The following is a 20,123-nucleotide window of genomic DNA, read 5'->3' on the forward strand; positions in this document are numbered from 1 at the left end:
TACTCACAGTCGTAGAGTCGCCGGAGGGTCCTCCCTGAGTTGGTTGTTCTCCACCAGTCGAGTCGGGGTCGCCGGGTGCAGTGTTGCAAGTCTCACGCTTCTTGCGGGGAATTGCAGGGGTCTTTAAATCTGCTCCTTGTAACAAAGTTGCAGTTCTTTTGGAGCAGTGCCGCTGTCCTCGGGAGTTTCTTGTCTTTTTCGAAGCAGGGCAGTCCTCAGAGGATTCAGAGGTCGCTGGTCCCTTGGAAAGCGTCGCTGGAGCAGGTTCTTTGGAAGGCAGGAGACAGGCCGGTAAGTCTGGGGCCAAGGCAGTTGGTGTCTTCTGGTCTTCCTCTGCAGGGGTCTTTCAGCTCGGCAGTCCTTCTTCTTGTAGTTGCAGGAATCTAAATCTTTAGGTTCAGGGAACCCCTTAAATACTAAATTTAAGGGCGTGTTTAGGTCTGGGGGGTTAGTAGCCAATGGCTACTAGCCCTGAGGGTGGGTACACCCTCTTTGTGCCTCCTCCCAAGGGGAGGGGGTCACATCCCTAATCCTATTGGGGGAATCCTCCATCTGCAAGATGGAGGATTTCTAAAAGTTAGAGTCACCTCAGCTCAGGACACCTTAGGGGCTGTCCTGACTGGCCAGTGACTCCTCCTTGTTATTCTCATAATTTTCTCCGGCCTTGCCGCCAAAAGTGGGGGGCCGGAGGGGGCGGGCAACTCCACTAGCTGGAGTGTCCTGCGGGGCTGTGACAAAGGGGTGAGCCTTTGAGGCTCACCGCCAGGTGTTACAGCTCCTGCCTGGGGGAGGTGTTAGCATCCCCACCCAGTGCAGGCTTTGTTACTGGCCTCAGAGTGACAAAGGCACTCTCCCCATGGGGCCAGCAACATGTCTCTAGTGTGGCAGGCTGCTGGAACCAGTCAGCCTACACAAATAGTCGGTTAAGTTTCAGGGGGCACCTCTAAGGTGCCCTCTGTGGTGTATTTTACAATAAAATGTACACTGGCATCAGTGTGCATTTATTGTGCTGAGAAGTTTGATACCAAACTTCCCAGTTTTCAGTGTAGCCATTATGGTGCTGTGGAGTCCGTGTAAAACAGACTCCCAGACCATATACTCTTATGGCTACCGTGCACTTACAATGTCTAAGGTTTTGCTTAGACACTGTAGGGGCACAGTGCTCATGCACTGGTACCCTCACCTATGGTATAGTGCACCCTGCCTTAGGGCTGTAAGGCCTGCTAGAGGGGTGTCTTACCTATACTGCATAGGCAGTGAGAGGCTGGCATGGCACCCTGAGGGGAGTGCCATGTTGACTTACTCATTTTGTTCTCACTAGCACACACAAGCTGGTAAGCAGTGTGTCTGTGCTGAGTGAGGGGTCTCTTAGGGTGGCATAATACATGCTGCAGCCCTTAGAGACCTTCCCTGGCATCAGGGCCCTTGGTACCAGAGGTACCAGTTACAAGGGACTTATCTGGATGCCAGGGTGTGCCAATTGTGGAATCAAAAGTACAGGTTAGGGAAAGAACACTGGTGCTGGGGCCTGGTTAGCAGGCCTCAGCACACTTTCAATTCAAAACATAGCATCAGCAAAGGCAAAAAGTCAGGGGGTAACCATGCCAAGGAGGCATTTCCTTACACAACCCCCCCCGCAAACGAAAGAGGATGAGACTAACCTTTCCCAAGAGAGTCTTCATTTTCTAAGTGGAAGAACCTGGAAAGGCCATCTGCATTGGCATGGGCAGTCCCAGGTCTGTGTTCCACTATAAAGTCCATTCCCTGTAGGGAGATGGACCACCTCAACAGTTTTGGATTTTCACCTTTCATTTGCATCAGCCATCTGAGAGGTCTGTGGTCAGTCTGAACTAGGAAGTGAGTACCAAAGAGGTATGGTCTCAGCTTCTTCAGGGACCAAACCACAGCAAAGGCCTCCCTCTCGATGGCACTCCAACGCTGCTCCCTGGGGAGTAACCTCCTGCTAATGAAAGCAACAGGCTGGTCAAGGCCATCATCATTTGTTTGGGACAAAACTGCCCCTATCCCATGTTCAGAGGCATCGGTTTGCACAATGAATTGCTTGGAGTAATCTGGAGCTTTTAGAACTGGTGCTGTGCACATAGCTTGCTTCAGGGTGTCAAAGGCCTGTTGGCATTCTACAGTCCAGTTTACTTTCTTGGGCATTTTCTTGGAGGTGAGTTCTGTGAGGGCTGTCACAATGGATCCATATCCCTTCACAAACCTCCTATAGTACCCAGTCAAGCCAAGGAATGCCCTGACTTGAGTCTGGGTTTTTGGAGCTGCCCAGTCCAGAATAGTCTGGATCTTAGGCTGGAGTGGCTGAACTTGGCCTCCACCTACAAGGTGTCCCAAGTAAACCACAGTTCCCTGCCCTATCTGGCATTTGGATGCCTTGATAGAGAGGCCTGCAGATTGCAGGGCCTTCAAAACCTTCTTCAGGTGGACCAGGTGCTCCTGCCAGGTGGAGCTGAAGACAGCAATATCATCCAGATAAGCTGCACTAAAGGATTCCAACCCAGCAAGGACTTGATTCACCAACCTTTGGAAGGTGGCAGGGGCATTCTTTAAACCAAAGGGCATTACAGTGAACTGATAATGCCCATCCGGTGTGGAGAATGCTGTCTTTTCTTTTGCTCCAGGGGCCATTTTGATTTGCCAGTACCCTGCTGTTAAGTCAAAGGTACTTAAGAATTTGGCAGCCCCTAATTTGTCTATTAGCTCATCAGCTCTAGGAATGGGATGAGCATCTGTCTTGGTGACAGAGTTGAGACCTCTGTAGTCCACACAAAACCTCATCTCTCTCTTTCCTTCTTTGGTGTGAGGTTTGGGGACTAAGACCACTGGGCTAGCCCAGGGGCTGTCAGAGTACTCAATTACTCCCAATTCCAGCATCTTGTGGACTTCCACCTTGATGCTTTCCTTAACTTGGTCAGACTGTCTAAATATTTTGTTTTTGACAGGCATGCTGTCTCCTGTGTCCACATCATGGGTACACAGGTGTGTCTGACCAGGGGTTAGGGAAAAGAGTTCAGCAAACTGCTGCAGGACCTTCCTGCAGTCAGACTGTTGTTGGCTAGAGAGGGTGTCTGAGTAGATCACTCCATCTACTGAGCCATCTTTAGGGTCTGATGAGAGGAGATCAGGGAGAGGTTCACTCTCGTCTTCCTGGTCCTCATCTGTTACCATCAACAGATTTACATCAGCCCTGTCATGGAAGAGCTTAAGGCGGTTCACATGGATCACCCTCTTGGGGCTCCTGCTTGTGCCCAGGTCCACCAGGTAGGTGACCTGACTCTTCCTCTCTAGTACTGGGTAAGGGCCACTCCATTTGTCCTGAAGTGCCCTGGGAGCCACAGGCTCCAGAACCCAGACTTTCTGCCCTGGTTGAAATTCAACCAGTGCAGCCTTTTGGTCATACCACAACTTCTGGAGTTGTTGGCTGGCCTCAAGGTTTTTACTTGCCTTTTCCATGTACTCTGCCATCCTTGAGCGAAGGCCAAGTACATAGTCCACTATGTCTTGTTTAGGCTCATGAAGAGGTCTCTCCCAGCCTTCTTTAACAAGAGCAAGTGGTCCCCTTACAGGGTGGCCAAACAGAAGTTCAAAGGGTGAGAATCCTACTCCCTTCTGAGGCACCTCTCTGTAAGCGAAAAGCAGACATGGCAGGAGGACATCCCATCTTCTTTTGAGTTTTTCTGGGAGCCCCATGATCATGCCCTTTAATGTGTTGTTGAATCTCTGAACAAGGCCATTAGTTTGTGGATGATATGGTGTAGTGAATTTGTAAGTCACTCCACACTCATTCCACATGTGTTTTAGGTATGCTGGCATGAAGTTGGTACCTCTGTCAGACACCACCTCCTTAGGGAAACCCACTCTGGTAAAGATACCAATGAGGGCCTTGGCTACTGCAGGGGCAGTAGTCGACCTAAGGGGAATAGCTTCAGGATACCTAGTAGCATGATCCACTACTACTAGGATGTACATATTTCCTGAGGCTGTGGGAGGTTCTAGTGGACCAACTATGTCCACACCCACTCTTTCAAAGGGGACCCCCACCACTGGAAGTGGAATGAGGGGGGCCTTTGGATGCCCACCTGTCTTACCACTGGATTGACAGGTGGGGCAGGAGAGGCAAAACTCCTTAACCTTCTGGGACATATTGGGCCAGTAGAAGTGGTTGACTAACCTCTCCCACGTCTTGGTTTGTCCCAAATGCCCAGCAAGGGGAATATCATGGGCTAAGGTCAGAATAAACTCTCTGAAACCCTGAGGCACTACCACTCTCCTAGTGGCACCAGGTTTGGGATCTCTTGCCTCAGTGTACAGGAGTCCATCTTCCTAATAGACCCTATGTGTTCCATTTTTCTTGCCTTTGGACTCTTCAGCAGCTTTCTGCCTAAGGCCTTCAAGAGAGGGACAGGTTTCTTGTCCCTTACACAACTCTTCCCTTGTGGGTCCCCCTGGGCCCAAGAGCTCAACCTGATAAGGTTCCAGCTCCATAGGCTCAGTTCCCTCAGAGGGCAGAACTTCTTCCTGAGAAGAGAGATTCTCTTTTTGGTGTTGTGTTGCAGCTGGTTTCCCAGCTGACTTTCCTTTTCTCTTGGTAGGCTGGGCCATTTTTCCAGACTCCAGCTCTACTTTTTCACCCTGTGCCTTGCACTGTGCCCTAGTCTTGACACACACCAGTTCAGGGATACCCAGCATGGCTGCATGGGTTTTCAGTTCTACCTCAGCCCATGCTGAGGACTCCAGGTCATTTCCAAGCAAACAGTCTACTGGGATATTTGAGGAGACCACCACCTGTTTCAGGCCTTTGACCCCTCCCCACTCTAAAGTTACCATAGCCATGGGATGTACTTTAGTATGATTGTCAGCGTTGGTGACTGGGTAAGTTTGTCCAGCCAGGTATTGGCCAGGGGAAACCAGTTTCTCTGTCACCATGGTGACACTGGCACCTGTATCCCTCAGGCCCTCTACACTTGTCCCATTAATTAAGAGCTGCTGCCTGTATTTTTGCATGTTAGGGGGCCAGGCAGCCAGTGTGGCTAAATCCACCCCACCCTCAGAGACTAATGTAGCTTCAGTGTGACACCTGATTTGCTCTGGGCACACTGTTGATCCCACTTGGAGACTGGCCATTCCAGTTTTAGCTGGATGGGAGTTAGAAATGGCATCTTTCTTGGGACAGGCCTTGTCTCCAGTTTGGTGTCCAGACTGACTACAGTTACGACACCAGGCCTTTTTGGGATCAAAGTTTTTACCCTTGTACCCAGAATTGTTTTGTGAAGAGGCTCTGGGCCCACCCTCCTGTGCAGGTTTTTGGGGGCCTGTAGAGGACTCTTTACTATCTTTGTTTTTGGCTGTCTCGCCACCTTTCCCCTGGGGAGGTTTTGTGACCCCTTTCTTTTGGTCACCCCCTGTGGAAGTTTTGGACACCCTAGTCTTGACCCAATGGTCCGCCTTCTTTCCCAATTCTTGGGGAGAAATTGGTCCTAGGTCCACCAGATGCTGATGCAGTTTATCATTGAAACAATTACTTAATAGGTGTTCTTTCACAAATAAATTGTACAGCCCATCATAATCATTTACACCATTGCCTTGAATCCAACCATCTAGTGTTTTTACTGAGTAGTCTACAAAGTCAACCCAGGTCTGGCTCGAGGATTTTTGAGCCCCCCTGAATCTAATCCTATACTCCTCAGTGGAGAATCCAAAGCCCTCAATCAGGGTACCGTTCATGAGGTCATAAGATTCTGCATCTTTTTTAGAGAGTGTGAGGAGTCTATCCCTACACTTTCCTGTGAACATTTCCCAAAGGAGAGCACCCCAGTGAGATTTGTTCACTTTTCTGGTTTCACAAGCCCTCTCAAAAGCTGTGAACCATTTGGTGATGTCATCACCATCTTCATATTTAGTTACAATCCCTTTGGGGATTTTCAACATGTCAGGAGAATCTCTGACCCTAGTTATGTTGCTGCCACCATTGATGGGTCCTAGGCCCATCTCTTGTCTTTCCCTTTCTATGGCTAGGATCTGTTTTTCCAAAGCCAATCTTTTGGCCATCCTGGCTAACTGGATGTCCTCTTCACTGGGGTTATCCTCAGTGATTTCAGAGAGGCTGGACCCTCCTGTGAGGGAGCCAGCATCTCTGACTATTATTTTTGGAGTCAGGGCTTGAGAAGCCCTGTTCTCCCTAGATAGGACTGGTGGAGGGGATTCTTCCTCCAGTTCACTATCATCCTCCTCTGTGTTATCCACAGAGGGGTTGGCTCTATCATACTCTGCCAACAGCTCCTGGAGCTGTACTTTGGTAGGTCTGGAGCCCATTGTTATTTTTCTTATGTTACAGAGTGACCTTAGCTCTTTCATCTGGAGATGGAGGTAAGGTGTGGTGTCGAGTTCCACCACATTCATCTCTGTACTAGACATTATTCTTCTAAAAGTTGGAATGCTTTTAAGAATCTAAAACTAGTTCTAGAATCTAATTCAAACTTTTACAAACGTTTAAACACTAAAAGAAATGCTAACAGGGACTAACACAAGGCCCTAGCAGGACTTTTAAGAATTTAGAAAACTTTTCAAATTGCAAAAATCAATTTCTAATGACAATTTTGGAATTTGTCGTGTGATCAGGTATTGGCTGAGTAGTCCAGCAAATGCAAAGTCTTGTACCCCACCGCTGATCCACCAATGTAGGAAGTTGTCTCTGTATGTGCTATTTCAAAGTAAGGAATAGCATGCACAGAGTCCAAGGGTTCCCCTTAGAGGTAAAATAGTGGTAAAAAGAGATAATACTAATGCTCTATTTTGTGGTAGTGTGGTCGAGCAGTAGGCTTATCCAAGGAGAAGTGTTAAGCATTTGTTGTACATACACATAGACAATAAATGAGGTACACACACTCAGAGACAAATCCAGCCAATAGGTTTTGTTATAGAAAAATATATTTTCTTAGTTTATTTTAAGAACCACAGGTTCAAATTTCACATGTAATAGCTTGTTTGGAAGGTATTGCAGGTAAGTACTCTAGGAACTTTGAATCATTACATTAGCATGAATACTTTTGTCATAAAACACAATAAGCTGTTTTAAAAGTGGACACAGTGCAATTTTCACAGTTCCTGGGGGAGGTAAGTTATTGTTAGTTTTCACAGGTAAGTAAGTCACTTACAGTTCTCAGTTTTTGGTCCAAGGTAGCCCACTGTTGGGGGTTCAGAGCAACCCCAAAGTTATCACACCAGCATCTCAGGGCCGGTCAGGTGCAAAGGTCTAAGAGGTGCCCAAAACACATAGGCTATAATGGAGAGAAGGGGGTGCCCCGGTTCCAGTCTGCCAGCAGGTAAGTACCGGTGTCTTCGGAGGGCAGACCAGGGGGGTTTTGTAGGGCACCGGGGGGGACACAAAGTAGCACAGAAAGTACACCCTCAGCAGCGCGGGGGCGGCCGGGTGCAGTGTGCAGACACGCGTCGGGTTTCCTTCAGGTTTCAATGGGAGACCAAGGGGTCTCTTCAGCGATGCAGGCAGGCAAGGGGGGGGCTCCTCGGGGTAGCCACCACCTGGGCAAGGGAGAGGGCCTCCTGGGGGTCACTCCTGCACAGAAGTTCCGTTTCTTTAGGGGCTGGGGGCTGCGGGTGCAGGGCCTTTTCCAGCCGTCGGGAAATGGAGTTCAGACAGTCGCGGTCAGGGGGAGCCTGGGGATTCCCTCTGCAGGCGTCGCTGTGGGGGCTCAGGGGGGACAACTTTGGTTACTCACAGTCGTAGAGTCGCCGGAGGGTCCTCCCTGAGTTGGTTGTTCTCCACCAGTCGAGTCGGGGTCGCCGGGTGCAGTGTTGCAAGTCTCACGCTTCTTGCGGGGAATTGCAGGGGTCTTTAAATCTGCTCCTTGTAACAAAGTTGCAGTTCTTTTGGAGCAGTGCCGCTGTCCTCGGGAGTTTCTTGTCTTTTTCGAAGCAGGGCAGTCCTCAGAGGATTCAGAGGTCGCTGGTCCCTTGGAAAGCGTCGCTGGAGCAGGTTCTTTGGAAGGCAGGAGACAGGCCGGTAAGTCTGGGGCCAAGGCAGTTGGTGTCTTCTGGTCTTCCTCTGCAGGGGTCTTTCAGCTCGGCAGTCCTTCTTCTTGTAGTTGCAGGAATCTAAATCTTTAGGTTCAGGGAACCCCTTAAATACTAAATTTAAGGGCGTGTTTAGGTCTGGGGGGTTAGTAGCCAATGGCTACTAGCCCTGAGGGTGGGTACACCCTCTTTGTGCCTCCTCCCAAGGGGAGGGGGTCACATCCCTAATCCTATTGGGGGAATCCTCCATCTGCAAGATGGAGGATTTCTAAAAGTTAGAGTCACCTCAGCTCAGGACACCTTAGGGGCTGTCCTGACTGGCCAGTGACTCCTCCTTGTTATTCTCATTATTTTCTCCGGCCTTGCCGCCAAAAGTGGGGGGCCGGGGCCGGAGGGGGCGGGCAACTCCACTAGCTGGAGTGTCCTGCGGGGCTGTGACAAAGGGGTGAGCCTTTGAGGCTCACCGCCAGGTGTTACAGCTCCTGCCTGGGGGAGGTGTTAGCATCCCCACCCAGTGCAGGCTTTGTTACTGGCCTCAGAGTGACAAAGGCACTCTCCCCATGGGGCCAGCAACATGTCTCTAGTGTGGCAGGCTGCTGGAACCAGTCAGCCTACACAGATAGTCGGTTAAGTTTCAGGGGGCACCTCTAAGGTGCCCTCTGTGGTGTATTTTACAATAAAATGTACACTGGCATCAGTGTGCATTTATTGTGCTGAGAAGTTTGATACCAAACTTCCCAGTTTTCAGTGTAGCCATTATGGTGCTGTGGAGTCCATGTAAAACAGACTCCCAGACCATATACTCTTATGGCTACCCTGCACTTACAATGTCTGAGGTTTTGCTTAGACACTGTAGGGGCACAGTGCTCATGCACTGGTACCCTCACCTATGGTATAGTGCACCCTGCCTTAGGGCTGTAAGGCCTGCTAGAGGGGTGTCTTACCTATACTGCATAGGCAGTGAGAGGCTGGCATGGCACCCTGAGGGGAGTGCCATGTCGACTTACTCATTTTGTTCTCACTAGCACACACAAGCTGGTAAGCAGTGTGTCTGTGCTGAGTGAGGGGTCTCTTAGGGTGGCATAATACATGCTGCAGCCCTTAGAGACCTTCCCTGGCATCAGGGCCCTTGGTACCAGAGGTACCAGTTACAAGGGACTTATCTGGATGCCAGGGTGTGCCAATTGTGGAATCAAAAGTACAGGTTAGGGAAAGAACACTGGTGCTGGGGCCTGGTTAGCAGGCCTCAGCACACTTTCAATTCAAAACATAGCATCAGCAAAGGCAAAAAGTCAGGGGGTAACCATGCCAAGGAGGCATTTCCTTACAATGTCTGTCTTGTGCCAATAATTTGTAATGGTAAAGGGTTGTGGGTAACGTGGGTGTGTGTTTTATAGTGGTGTGGGTGCGTGGGTGTGGTGTGTGTATGGGTGTCAGGTGTGTGTAGTTTGAATTGTCCATGTGGTGTTGTTTCATTTGAGTGTGTATATTTTGAGCGCAGCGGTATGTACCGACAATGGTTTACCGCCATTGAATGTCTGCCATGGTGATTTGTGGGTCATTATGTGGTGGGCGTAGTTCTGTTGGCGTAACGGTGTGGGTTTTGATACCACCAGTTTATCACTGACCTTTGGTGTGGCGGAGTTGTGTCTGTGGAGGTATAGTGACGGATTGGTGTGTGTATATGTCATAATATGGTGAACGGATATCCGCTGCAGTGGTATGTCAGCAGCAGTCAGCATCGTGGTAAATGGAATTCACCGCCAATGTCATAATGAGGGCCTAAGGCCCTTATTACGAGGATAGGGGTCAGATGACCGCCAGCCTTGCTGTGGCGCTCTTACCGCGCAGACCCGGCAGTAAAAACCACTGCATTACAAGTTGTGGGGTTTGACAGAAGCCAAACTGCCACAACACCGCCTGGCCCACCGGTGTGGTCACGACCAGCGGTGAGCTCCTCCATCCCGGCGGTAGGCCTCAGCCTGCCGGCCGTATTACATGTCTGCAGGCCGCCAGGCTTTCCTTGGCGGTCAACCTGCCACGAAAACCCTCGCGGTAATGCATCCAGTGACAGGAATCCCCAATCCTGTCACTGGCACACACATGCACACATGTCCCCACACCTCCATGCACCCCCCCACCCGTCAACACAATTCCAAACATCCCCTCAACTGTTCACATCCATTCAAACACCCCACCCGCTCTCACACTAACATAGACACACCCCCATTCACGCATACGCACCCCCACCCCAGCACATACGTACATTCACTCCCCCTCCCCCCCTGCACCACATACACCCACTCACACCCTCCTCCCCCTGCACTGCTTCCACGCACCCACAAACACCCCCCACTGCCCTCATCGACAAACACTCATCCCCCAAACCCATCAACAATCACTCACACACGCATCCACATCCACATACAATCACCCACACATGCACCCACAAACACCAACCCCAACTGTACACATCCATTCACAAAACCCCACTCGCAGTCACATATACGCACTCCCTCTCATCCGCACACTGCACAGACACCCCCACTCACTCGCTTACAAACACGCACTCATACACCCCCATTCACACACATACACGCACAAACCACACACATGCACCCAACACTACCCATCCACCCCCTTTCGGACAATCAACTTACCTTTTCTGGTGAGCTGGTTGCCTGGAAGGGGATGGGTCCTGGCAGGTTAGCACCACCACGCCAGCAAAACTCCGCCAAGCCGTATGACAGCTCATAATACAGCGAGCAGAGTCTTGCTGCCAGTGCTGGCGATGCACCCGTCTCCTCAACTCCGTCAGCCAGGCCGAAGGAGTCGGACTTCCATCCATAAATGGGCGGAAGTCCAAGCACGACTCCAAATATGGCGGTCAGGAGACCGCCAGCACTGGTGGTCTGTTGGCTGCAGCAGCTTCGGCGGTCAGAGTCATAATGAGGGCCTAAGAATCTTAAAAGAGTCAGATTTTGCAGCACCCAATTTGACATGGTCATCTGGCCATGTAGCTGTAAGTGGCGTGAAGTTTTTAATTAGGATTTCCTTTTATACCCAAGAGAGTTATTTTTGAGACTATAGCCTACTGGTAGACCAGGAAGGAAAAGGCCTATCTGTTATCTATAATCTTTGGGGGTGTTAGCATTTAATCTACAGAAACATTACCAAAAGGTATTTTTGTGGCATCCTCAAAGACTTCTAAAAAGAAATTTCAGCATTCGGGATTTGTCCTTTTTGAAGAGCAACATATATATACTTGGTGCTCAGGGCAATGGTTTAATAGCTCTTTCCGAGGCAGGACACAGTTTTTGGACAATTTATAAAATGCTGAGAGTCCATGGGGGCACACATTGCATAAAAAGCCTTTCCAGTTTCATCACTGGTGTAAGCAGATGCCATCAGATCATCTACATTTAACATACTACCACTAGAGGGAAAAAATAATTGTCATCATATAAGGTTGTGGGAGCTCCTCTGAGAATTTACAGTAGAGAATCTGTTGCGAGAATTCATAATTGAGTTTTTGCCCACAGGAATAAGCCCACCATATCTTTGTGGGCAGTTGTGACAGCATTTCTTTGCATTTTGCAAAACCTTTTTAAAAAGTAACTTTTACCAGAATTGGAAGGTTGGTCAAGGATACAGGATAATGAATGCTGTAATCGAATATCCATTCTTTATTAGGTCTGCAAACATAAAAAATGAAGTACAGAAGGCTTTACTCTAGCATTATGCTCATCCAGCGACAGTGTGCCTCATAAATACCATTGAGCTGAGTTGGATAGGAGTCTTTGAGAGCACTTGTCACGTGTAGTTTTGGTAAAACATGCGTATGTTCATAAAGGACACGGAGACAGTGCTTGGCTGCATACACTCGTGGGACTGCGTCATCGCAGTTCCTCCTTTATTTATAACCCCGTGCTCCGTGCGCCTCCCGGACACGCAGAGCACGCTACGCAAATAAAGAGAGCCCGCACGGCTCTCCATACACTCTTTACATCACGTACAAATGTATTGGCATTTTACACAGCATATACCCAGCTATATTCAGTGGAGTGCTGTACATTAAATGGGGTGTTGGCATACGATCTACAAGATCGCATACATCAAGTGTGGATTACACATATACATTTTACACACACTTCACACCTTTAGACAGAGCCAGATTAATTGATTTGTACAGAATCACATGATATTGAGTCACGCTCCGAGGACGTGATTCAAATCTAGGTTCTGAGGTTCCAAGGGCAGTTGTTCTCTCCTCTAGGCCACATCATTTCTTTGTCACATATTCAACCGCTAGTATCTTACCAACTTGGCCGCATCTCAATATTCCAATGTTTTTACAGTGCTAGGGTATTGTACTACCTTCGTCTCGTCTGGCAGAACACATTCACTTCTAAAAGTGTGCTTGCATATTCGGTGTCCAGCTCTTTTCAGTTTTGAAAATGTATGTTTTCAAATGTTATGAACGTTGAGAGTGAATCCCTTTACTCTCAAGCAGATCTTTCCACCTGATAATAGGTAAGTATGTTTTTGGGGCCTGTAGAGACAAACTCTTCAATGTGTTTCACTAGTGAGCTTTCCCAGATAATTCCCCCAAAGGGTTATTGACATCAACATTTTTGCTCACCAAAAATCATAGCCAGTGTCATGGTAAAGGCAGCAGTTTTGAAGCAGCTCCAAGAGCTTGTACAGCTCTCATCTAGCATAAACTGTGGTAAAGCTGGCTAGAAAAATGTCAGTGTTACACAAACGTGGGTACCTTCTTTCGTGTGCCACAAGCAGGTGTTGGCATATTTGAACTCACAAGATATCACATCGCAGTAGGCCGTAAATAAAAGTACTTTCAAATTCATCATGCTACGATACCAGAGCAGTTTCAGTGCAATCTTCTCACTATCTCAATTCACCCCATAGAGAATTGAAAACCATTTTAGCAATCTGCCTTTTAGTTTGGGTTGACCGCTATTTTACTTTCTGTAGTACTTCCTTTTCTCTGCATTATTGATACACCACCAGAGAAAAGGTGATGCTTCTTGCTTGTATCTAAGCTGTAAATTGATGTATTTTATGAACAAATGATGAAAAACGTGCGTGCTTTATAAATGTGTTCTATCACATAACCTTTTTACAATGCTCCATTCACTTCTGCAGTGTCCTAGGTGCCAGTCAGAGAATGATCTGCTGTGGATTGTGTGCGCACAGCTGTCTGGTTTCTGTGCTACTGTGACAGTGTACTTAGGAGTTTGCATTCAAAGTGGGAAGGAAATACATGGAGAAACGTTTTGGTAATTGCCGTCTTCATTTCAATGATTAGAACAAAATACAGAAAAGCTCACCAAAGTTTTTATAAAGAATTTTATGATGTCGTACAGGATATACATTTGCTTATGTACGAAGGCTAGTAAAATCACCATAAATATTTTAATCAGCAGTGACCTTTCAATAATGACCAATGACATTGCTTTAACCCCTATAGAGTGAATCCTGGGGTTTCAAAGGTTTGGGTAAGTCATATTCCTTGAGGAAAGTCTACAGTTCCAGTTTACTGTTTAACTGCTCTAAACCACTGTGTTCTCCAATAGTTCTGAAACTGAGTTTGCATCTTTTTAGAAACTCGTGTTAAATAGTTGTGCAGATAAGCAGCTGGCCGAACACACAGCCTGTCGCCTTAGTAAAATCATGTTCAGCATAGCAGATTGGGCAACTGTGAGAAAGGAGCCATTAAATTCGAAGGCTTTATAGGTTCTGTCATTATTGGCATAGCTGTCTAATAAAATAAGACCAAACTTCGAGCTCACCACTGCTCAAAGCCTAAAGGATGCTGATTTTTTCAGTGGTCCAAATGCATCAGCTACTGAATAACGGATGTTGAAACTATCTTTTCCTATCTGTGGTAGTCTTCCAGAGAAGCAACTCTAATGAGTAAGGTTTAAAAAGCAGAACCTCAATATCGCCAAGCAGACTGAAGCCAGTGTCATTTACTGAAAGGGGTCTGTGTGGTGAGAACAGGCATACTCACCACAAATTGTTTCTATTCATATTTATGAGACCCTTTATAAATAGTATACAAGACACTCAGAAAATGTTCACATCTTGTTGACAGTAACGAGCGAGCTCCTTCGGGAAATCAAGCAACCGGTCTTTGTTAGATTCATACTTGGACATAAATTCTATTTTCTCAGAGGGTGACATATAGTCTACGGCACACGCATACAATTCTGCCGAGGGCATCACTCCCACTTAGTTCCGATTCTCCAAAGTGTTAAAGTATGGTTGAAATAACCTTTGGATCCGGAGAAACCTGCGGCTTGAGGAAGCTAAATGAGTTTCATAGCCAAGAACTTTATGAGTTCGGTAAATTGGATACTGAGGATCTTGGTTGTAACTTACCTGAATTTCCCACCCTAATGATCATAGTCAGAGCAACGTTTCCTCTCACAGGAGCTTTTACAACAGATTACCTTTAAAAAATTTGCTAAACAGGAATGATTTATTAATCGTAGTTAATGTATGTGGTGATGGAATCATTGACACATGTAATGGTGACTAAAAAACTCCCACGTAGGCTTGCGACGAATGTCAGGTAAAAATATAATCGAGTTTGTGAATTATATTTTCCTCATGGCATCCCATGTCATAAAATATGTTTTCATCAGTTTTGGTTGACAGTTTAAGGGCCTCATTAGGAGTTTGGTGGTCCTACCGCTGGACTGCCAAACTGGCAGAGGACACCACTGCCATGGCCTATTACAATGTCAGACATTGCAATATAGCGTTCCCGCTGGCCAGACCGGCAGGAACAGTGCAATGAGATAGCACTTGGCTCCCGTAAAGGAGCTGAGTGCTATCTCGTAGCACAGAGGGGGCCTACCAGCAGCCTTGAAATGCACACTGTCTGCAAAGCATAGAGTGAGCATTTTGATTGTGTTGGGCAGGTGGACCCCTGTGGCCCCCGCACACCCTCATTGCCAGCTTTTCCATGCTAGTCAGACTGCCATGGAAAGGAAGGCGGTGAGGGGAGTTGAAATCAGCCTGGCGGCGCTGAGTTCAGCGCCGCCTGGCTGAGTACAACTCAGACCACTGTCATGCCGTCGAAAACCATGGTCCCAGCAGGGACGGAGGTCCCCTGGCTGGTCTTCCCACCAGGGTTGTAATTGGGTGGTCGGACTGCAACCGTCAACAAGAGTGTGACCGTCCTAGGACCACCACACTCATAATGAGGCCCTAAGGGGCATATTTATACTCTGTTTGCGCTGGATTTGCGTCATTTTTTTTACGCCAATCCAGTACACACTTAACTCCATATTTCTATTTCAAAAATTTGGAGTTTGCGTCCTTTGCGTCAATGAGATTTAAGGTATGCGTTCCCATCCAAAAAATGACTCAAACACCCTAGCGCCATATTTATCCAACAGGGTAAAAACGACTCAGGGATGGGAGGCGGACTCCAAAAATGTCCTGCACATGTTGGCAAGTGGCTTATTCCAAACAACGGGTGCCCTGGTTGCTGGGGTATCACGCCCTCATTGTCCGCCTTCCTTCGCAAGGCCCTAGATGACATCATCCCCCTCACACCCCGCCACATCAGCTTCCCCGACACACAGCAGAAGCAGCATGAGACCAAACAGGGATTTTACCAAATACATGGCTTCCTGCATGTGCTTGGTGCTATTGACTGCACCCATATCCGGATTGTACCACCTGCTGCAACAGAGCATCTATACTGGAACCAAAAGCACACTCACTACATAAATAGTTGACCACCAGGGATTGTTTACCAACATCTTGGCCAAGTATCCTGGGAGTGTACATGATTCCTTCATCTTCCGCCACAGCACCATCGATCTACAATTCCAGGACGGACGATATGGCAATGGCCTTCTTGTTGGTAAGTACATAAACGTAGCAATATACACACAGCACAGCAACCCTGTAGGATACACAATACATACACCACTACATTGACACATGGGCAGAAAGACACTGAGGTGTGACATAGGTAGTTATGTTGTACACCCTGTCACAATGGGATACACACCTATGGACAAATGACGGCTGGCAATAACAGTAGATGCCAATCTAGAGCTACAGGGGACCAATGTCAAAGCACACAGTGACAATGACATGACCTGCCCTGGAAGTACAATTTGGAAGATAAACCATATACTATGACATTAGGCCACATAGTCAATCTCACACCCTCCCAAGCAATAAGTACTGTGGAACGGGTGTGCAATGTGGGTTGCTGCAGGTCAAACACCATGAGACACACAGCATGATGATGCCGACTCACATATAAGTGACATGGAAATACTGAGGCAGTCCCAACATCACACATCACTCCTGGGGTAACGTTGCCAGGTAGCAATAAGGAAGGTGACTGTGCTATGAACACATATTGATGTGCCACTAATGCAAACTGCACAATGCTGCACACACTGAAAGAGCCAATTCTCCATCAAAATAACAGATGTACAGGGAGATGGCCCTTCCTACACAGATACAGCCACCTCCACAAGGCAGTTAGCCTGGTTACCTAGAGCAAGTTCGGTAGTATAGGTGCACGGTTGCACATGAGCGACTGGCAGAGGGAACCACAAAGTTCTACACAAAACCAAGCCACACATGGGGCAATTTTGCATTCTCAATACTGAACACCTCCGCGCTGCCAACTTAGGGAGATGTGTTGGGCATTGTCACCAAGCCTAATCAAAGGGCCTCATTTCAGGATTTATTCAGCAATGACATTTGTCTAAGTGGATGGGATGTTCAGGCCATGTACAGCAACCATGTTACCAACACATCGGAATCTATTGTGTGTGTGGAAGTATCATGTCGCCTCCAGTGAAAGCACACTAAAACATGCTGCTCACTACACAACGCATGGTACATACATACTGACCAGCAGTTTGGAAACTAAACCATAGATATCAAGTCAGTGAGACAAACACAAGTTGTTAAGTCAAACAACCCAATGCAGAAAGTACATCACAGAATGCTACAAACACATATGAGTCACAGATGACACAAGATATCAACTGCCATGCTACATGATATTCCTGGTGCAAGCAACGACAAAATACTTACTCCTATGTTGTTTTTCAGCTGATAGGGTTATGGGATGAAGCCATGGATCATGACCCCATTCACCAACCCAAGCACAACATCAGAGCGTGCCTATAATGAGGCACATCAGAGGACACGCACCATTGTGGAACGGACCTTTGGCATCTTGAAGTCCAGATTCAGGTGCCTGGAGATCACAGGAGGCAGTCTCATATATTCCCCAGAAATGGTCTGCAAGATCATATTGCCATCCTGCACAACATTTGTGTTAGGAGGAACATCCCCCTATATGAACCCAAACAAGACCTGCCTGAGGAAGAGGAGGAGGCGGATGGTGCCATGGAAAATGAGGGGGTACATCCAAACACAGCTGCAGGAATACATCGCAGACAGCGGATTGTTCAAAACTTTTTTCACCAATAGTCACTCAAAACACATTGTTTCGATATGTAATTAAACACCTCACTTATCACTCAATCCTGCTCTGGTTACTTATTTCTGCATCACATGTTCCTTAGGAATGTGAGTATTACCTCAGGGAGCATGTCACAAAGACAAATCTGACTACTTCTGATGCAACATCACATGTGATGCGTATAATTGTACAGCAAACATCACAGTTAAAAAAACACATTGCCAACATGGTCTAATGTAGCACATGACACACAACTATGACATCTCCAATCATAAGGTAAATAAGCGCCTCATACATGAGGCAGTGGATGTGAAATATCAGTGGTAACAGGAATGTATGAACAGACCCCTGACATTAGTAAGTGTGAAATTTGCTATCTCTGCAAGGAGCTCGTGTGACAAGAGGTGCATCAGTCCTGAAAATTGACAGCATGAGTGTCCCAGGTATGACAAGCAATGGTCACAACACATGCCCTGCTCAGTCCATCTCTGGTAACAAGTCCTGCCATGTGTTAAGTCTCTGCCCTCCCTTCTCTAGGGGATGCTGTAAATGGACTATCTGTACCCTGGGAATCATCATTAACACTCACCCAGACTCCCATTCTGGCTCCTGTTTGCTTCCCTTTTCCATATGGCATGCTATAGAACAACTACTTTAGCCTGTATGAACTTCAGGTCCCATAATGAACTGCCTGTTAGTCGGTCCTTTCCATAGCTTCCTATGGGAAAAGTCTGCTTTTCCCCTTGTACTGGATTCTCTCCTCCAGGACTTGTGAGAGACTGAAGCTGCACACACCTGTGAGCTCCCTTGTGCTGCCCAGCATGTGACTCTACTCTGGCCTTGCGGCTGCCTGGAACTGCTTAGAAACTGCCATTCCCTGAAGCTCCTCGTCATGCATTGGAGTACAATTAATTTGTGTACCAGAGCCCTTGTTGGATTGTGTTACAGTCCTGATTTACGCCTGAAACTGCTCTCTGTTTACACAGTGCTGTTCCTGCTAGTTCCAGTCAGACGCTGCTTCCTGTTTTTCAGCCTTGTTCATGTTTGTTTCTGCCAGAGCCTACTTTCTGTTACCTAGACCTGTTTCTGTCTTTGAGTCAACCAGAGCCTGTTCCCTGTGCCTGCTTTTGCCTCCTAGTTGGTTCCCTTGCCCTCTGTTTCCTCTTAGGGTATCATGTCTGGTAAGTGTACTATCAGTCCTCAACTGTATAGAATTGTTTAACTTTGTATTTGTTCTGGCACCTGGTTTCCAGGAGGCTAATCCAGCCCCCATCCTTTATCTAGTTTTGCATGTAGTCATTAGTGCCTATCAGTGACAGTGTGCTATGGCTGTATTCCAGGATTTGTTACTGTGTCTCCAACCCGACAAACAAGGGCTAGTCTTGTGTATGAAAGGACAATCCATGTTTGTGCCCTGAGGCTCCATGGTCTACCACATGTGGCCAAACACTATAACACAAACTGCAAGCCATACCATCCTATCTTCATCTAGATACAGGCTGCATGCATGTTAAATATTTGAAATTCACGCAAACACAGTTTGAATTAGAAATGTTGACGCAAATGTGTCGAAAAACCATGCAAACCCATACTAAACATCAATGGGCCCCTAGTGTTAATTCCACCAGTGCACCCCACGCATGCGGATATCCATAAAAATAGTAGTTTCCCGGTAATGCGTGGTATTTCGCCCACATGTAGGTCATGCGTCAAATATATTCACAAAACCTATGTATACGTCAAAAAAATACACGCAAGACGGAAAATGGGGTGCAAAGGGGACAGGAAGTGATGTGATAGGAAATCCTGTTTACAGACGTGGTACAGTGGGTTTACTTCCACTTCACATTCTGCTTTTTCTTGACTGTGTGGATGTGTCTTGGTGTTGCTCTTGTTTGGATTGCGTATATTGTATCTTGTGGTGTCTATATTTGTCTTTTTGTGTATTCTATTTGTATATTGTACCTGTGTAAGTGTTTTTGTGTATTTTAGTGTTGTCTGAATTGTATTTGTACTGTCGGGGTCTGTTTGGTGGTTAAATTAGTTGGGTTAGTTGGGGTTTGTAATTTGGATTGTAAGTTTCCTTTTTTCTTTTTTTTTTTCCTTAATTTTTCCCTTTTATTTTCAAAATTTTGTACTGTAATATGTCAGGAAGGGTGAGGCTGAGCCGCATGTGAGGAGGAGCTTAGGGCCTTTGTGTGGCTGGTGTGCCACTTTCTCCCAATGATGCTGGAGGCCGTGCGATACAGGGGTATCACACGAAGGCAAGGCGGCTGTGTTGGGCCACTGTGCTCTTCCACCTGAAATGTGTGTTCGACCCCTCAAGGAACGAGCACCAGCTGAAGCATCGCTGGGCTGACCAGGTGGCCCAAGAACAGGACCTTTTGGACCACCTGGGTGTGGTGATAAGTGGCCCTGTTGGTGAGTATCACATTGACAAATGTGTACAGTAGAATGCTCCTGAGTGACAGTAGCAGGTGTCTTGACGTGCTGCATGCAATGTTTGTGGCCATGTGGAATGCAAGTAGAACAAAATGTTAGTGTACCATTACTGAGATGTATTACTCATGTTTAT

This window comes from Pleurodeles waltl, chromosome 11 (assembly GCF_031143425.1).
Source record: "Pleurodeles waltl isolate 20211129_DDA chromosome 11, aPleWal1.hap1.20221129, whole genome shotgun sequence".
In the NCBI taxonomy this organism is placed as follows: domain Eukaryota; kingdom Metazoa; phylum Chordata; class Amphibia; order Caudata; family Salamandridae; genus Pleurodeles; species Pleurodeles waltl.